Consider the following 5367-nt stretch of genomic DNA (forward strand, 5'->3'; position numbering starts at 1 on the left):
TTCTTGCTTAAGAGAACGGTTTCTTACATTCATCATTGCTTCGAAGTTAACAGCAGACGAATTATCGAAGTACATGCTAGATACATGAAAACCTACAACTTGGATGCTAACATGATTGTCTCACAGGGTTATGATGGTGCCTGTTATGAGTGGTCATTGTAATGGTGTTCAGCAATGTATAAGGAAAGTAGTTCTCAAAGCCATTTATATACACTGTCAAGCCTACACTGTCTTAATTTAGTGCTTGTAGATTGTGTTAAAACCAATTCTTATGCTTTAGAGTTTTTGCTTTAGTTCAATTTCTTTACGCCTTCCTCTCCTCTAGTAAAGCTCATGTTACTTTCGTGGAAATGCAAAATCAACTTCATCCACAAAAGCAAACCAGGCAACTACAGATGCTGTCAGATACCAGATGGGCCTGCAGGTACCTAGCACTAGATGTCATTGCATTTGATAGTGTCGTAGCAACCCTGGAATCTATTGCTGAATGCAATGATAAGGCCAAGGCAATAGAAGCTACCGGTTTGCTGCACCAAGTTAAAACTTTTAAGTTTGTGTCCTGTCTAATAATTTTCTTAAGAATAATAAGAATAACAAAAGCGCTCTCAGATCAACTTCAAAAGCGTGATATAGACCTAGCTGTAGCTGATGATTTAGTTTTCTCAACAGCAGACACTTTAAAAGGAATGAGAAGTGACACTACTTGGAAGCAAATATATAAATATATGATTGGTGTTGCCAAACTTTACATTATTGACACTGAGTTGCCAAAACGAAAAAGGCGCAGGCCCAATGTCATTAAGGGCTTTGTATCATTAGAATCTTCAGGTCGAACGGAATGTCTTGATAATAGTGAAGTCTTCAGAGTTAATATCTACTTTCCTGTGTTAGATGTAATGTCATCAGAGATCGATCATAGATTCACCCAAGTAAACCTTGATCTAATGAAGTCTTTGCAAGCATGTCATCCTTTTTGTCATATTTTTCTAGATCCCTCCTGCTAAACGACATCTGTGTCAATGTATGACCTCAACACTGATTTTCTGATAAGTGAATGTATGCTGGCAAAAAGGACTCATCAGGGTAAGGAGCTACAATCAGTTGTTGATGTTTTCTGCCAAATTCTCCCACTTCCTACTGCCTTTCCAACACTCGAAAGACTTCTGCAGATTAGCTTGACGATATCTGTAAGTACTGCCCAATGTGAGCGATCATTTTCAGCACTAAAAAGAATAAAAAGGTATTTAAGAACAACATTGGTGGTACAGAAACTTACAGATCAGGCCTGGGGTCAATTACAAAAGCTCAATTACAATTACACATTCAATTACACTTCTTTTGTAAAAATAGACTCAATTACAATTACAATTACACCATGATAGTGTAATTTCAATTACATTTTCAACTACAGTTACAATTTGATGTACATGTATTGTAGCAACATACTTTGCAGTGCTTATACTGTGAGTTTAAAAGAAGTTGTTTTGGTACATTACAGTATCAAAAGCACCCAAAGATATACCAAAGTACATAAAGAACATTTCTTTATGCATTTGTACATTCTGTAGTTAGGTAACTCAAATATATTTCAAACTTCAATTGCATAAGCTGAAGCTCAGTTACAATTACAATTACGTAATAGTAATTGTAATTAACCCTTCATTTACAATTACAATTGTAATTGACCCCAGGTCTGTTACAGATATTGCTCTTTTATCTATAGAAAGGATTTGAGTTGTAGCATTAACTTGGAAGTTTTGACAGCAGAGGTATGTATTATGTATTCAATTTGATATAAATGTAGATACATGTACTATACATGCAGATTAAATCAGTTAACCTGGCATAATGGTGTCATTCCTGTTAATGAGATCTGGGTGAAGACAGGAGGAGACAAAGGTGGTTCCTCATTTAAAACCTCAATTGAGGTGGTAAACATTGACAAACCCAACTCTGTACTCAATAGTTGTGTTTTGTTGTGTTTGAGGCACCTGACTGCTCTTCAAATCTTCACATCGCTTTGAACAGGTACGATGATCAAATAGACCATCTACAAGATTCCTGTTGGAGGTACATTAAAGAAGTAATAATTATTGTCATAATTTTTTTATCAATTATGTAGAGGTTACACTCTCAGAGTATTTATGTCAGGTGATTATGAATTCTTGTGCCACATGTATGGGTTATTGGGAGCAAGTGGTATATACATACATGTACATGTACATGCCTATAATTATGAAGTTTCACCTTTCAATAATTAGGTCATCACTGCTGCTTATGGTGTTCTACATCACAGGACCAATTAAGTATTCCACTTGTAGCACAATGCAGTGAGATCAGGACACTAGATTTTTTGTCCCAGAACTAAACCAAATTCATGAATGATGGAGGAAATTTAGAAAAAGCCTAATTTTACAACAATGTACTATGAAAGAGATACTTTAATATTAGGCTGACACAACTAATACTGTAATAGCTGTGGTTACTAAACCTAATGTACTTATAGGTATGTCCACCTGGATTACATTTTATATCTTCCAACGACTGTTTAATCTCCTAGAAAATGATTGCCATTAATTGGATCTCCTTATGATCACAAAAGATCAGCATATTGTCTTATCAGTTTCCTCTTCTTTCCATGAATATAACAGTGCTAGACTAGCGATATCAAGTCTAGAAGAAGAGAAGGCTCGTGTTTTATAAGAAACGACTCAAGCCCAACAATCCCTTGAACAAATGCTATTAACTTTAACTGTTGAATCTCAAGCCCAATCTCAAAACCATCCTCAAGTACAATCTATAACTTCTATCATCAATGATAACAACAGATGATTGGCAGATATTGTAATCTAATAAATAGAATAAATTGAGTTTGTTTATTGTCAAACTTTTAAAAATCTTTACTTAGAAGAAAGTAACCATCAAGGGTTTCAGCAAAGAAGACGGTCCTGTGTTAAGTCATTAGACAGTGCTTTGGCTTCTTTTAATGTAGAACTTCAAGCATAGCATGGGGGATCATTAATTGAGAATCACATACACCAACCATTGAAAGTAAATTTGACATATTATTGTCATCGTAACCTCATTTCAGCCCAATAACGTGGATACATTATTCACAAGTGTAGTGGACACTGTCAATCTAGCCAGGATTTGATTTCCAAAGCAAAAGCTCTATTTGAAAAGTTTTTAAAAGCTTTTTCACTGTTTCATAAGTGTCATGAATTATATGATTCATCATCACTGCTGTCAGATACCACTTTAGGTCAGAACACATTCTATATTAAACATATTATGTAATAATTAAGATTATTAATAGGTCTTTACATTAATGAGATTGTGGAATACTACCACACAACATTCCCTGATGCCACATTTATACCAAAACTCCACATGTTGGAGAATCATGTCTTGCCATGGGTAAAGAAATGGCGAGTTGGATGTGGGATGATGGGGAAAAAAGGTGTGGAGTCCCTCCATGCCCACTTCAACACTTATGAAAGATCATATAATAATATGAAGGACCGAGTCTAGAAACTCATTGTACTTCAGGCTCATCACCTTCAGTTAATGCCTGACAACACATCACTGGAGCCCCATTTCTTGAAAAAAAGGAGAACAACGACTGAACTTTCTGAGGCTGAGCAAAGCACACATGCATGTAGCACTCAAAAAAATAATTAATCATACTTGCGTATGATTATGCACAAAAATAATCATAACTCTTACTAAAATACTTTAACCTGGAAAGACTTTCCTCTTTAGTTTGGGCTATATAGAACTTGACTGAAAAATTCCTTACAGGCCTCAAAACGGGTTGTATTACAACTAGTTCTTTATTCTTTGTGAGGCCGTTTCTTGGTGATAGTTTATTGTAGGGAGACGCTTGCAGCATCTACTTGTAGCTTAAAGATTGCTGAAGCTGTATTTTGAGATAATATAGATACTTGGGTTTTTCCCTTTTAGTTGTGTGACATTCATGTGACAAGCTAGTAGTTGCTTTGCGCGTTTCTATGGACTTTCAGAAGTTTTATTTAATGATTTACGATATCATTGCATGCACTAATTTTAATGAAATAAACACCCATGTGATATCAGACCCTGTTGCAATTTTACTATCAAGATTTTCGATTGTATATGCTGAAAGGCCTTCTAAATCTTAATCATTTGCTTTTTCAAGCATTATACAAGTAGTATTGCTGAAGCATTTTACAAGTAGTATTGCTTACTATGTGTGTAACATTTTAGATGACTCGTCAATTGATTCGTCGTCTATGTTTCTATAAAGTCAATTTATTTCTTTTACTTTTCTCTTAGTGCTGCTTTTATTTTAGTTACATCAACTTAACTACGTCAGACATTATTTGATTTAGTAGGCTGTCCATTTATAATAATATGAAGTTCTGGATTAGGCAGATGATTAGAATCTATACCAACCTCATTTAAAGTTTCCTTTCTTTTTCTAATGGAAGGGATAAATGAAACATTGCACCTTCAAAGAAATATAGGTTGGCACTTTTAAGGTGTGTGTGCCAGCCTAACAATTGTCTAAAACATTTTGCCCTCTGTATTAACTGGCAACTTAAAGGATCCAAATTTTCCAATTCTTTGGGTAGTGGCTCACTTGAAGCCATTGAGTACACAACGTGCTGGAACTTTATTTGTCCTAAAAATAGGTTTACAACGATTACGTATATACATAACTTTATTTAATGCTGTACGATCATTCTCTCTAATGTAATCTAATAGGATATTCCAAACATCAGTATCTAAATTTTTAGCTTCAGTGACAGACTTTTCTTATAAGCCTCTCAGAGCTACAACAAGCATTAACAGCCTGATGAGACAAAGCCTTCTTAAATTTATCAATAGCATCTGAATACTAAAAATATAGTACAGTATCTAAGTTTGGTATTTTAAATTGGTCATCTTCACCATCATTAATGGCATAATACACATTATCAAATTCAGTCTCATTCACTCAATTAATTTTTAAATTATTCAATTGTGCTATATTGCCATCGGTAAGGGATGAATGAATCATATCTATTGTTAAATGGGCATTTCTAGCGACATAATTGTGTTTTAACAGGTGTCTCAACAAAGGATAATGAACAGATGCATTATGTAAAACACGTAGCATACTCTTACATTCAGAATCATTATTACTACACACAATAGGATGGCATATCCTTTGACAAACAATTTCTGAATATTTTAAACATTTTTAACACCATTTTAATCTTTTCTAACAATTACAGTTACATTTGAAGAAGCATGTTCATGCACTTGGTCTATTTCTTTAATATGCAGGGATCTTATCACATGATTATTAGGACAATTATTGCATGCATCTAAATGCTTCCTCAA

This window comes from Amphimedon queenslandica, unplaced genomic scaffold (assembly GCF_000090795.2).
Source record: "Amphimedon queenslandica unplaced genomic scaffold, v1.1 AMPQUscaffold_13493, whole genome shotgun sequence".
NCBI classification, from domain to species: Eukaryota; Metazoa; Porifera; class Demospongiae; order Haplosclerida; family Niphatidae; genus Amphimedon; species Amphimedon queenslandica.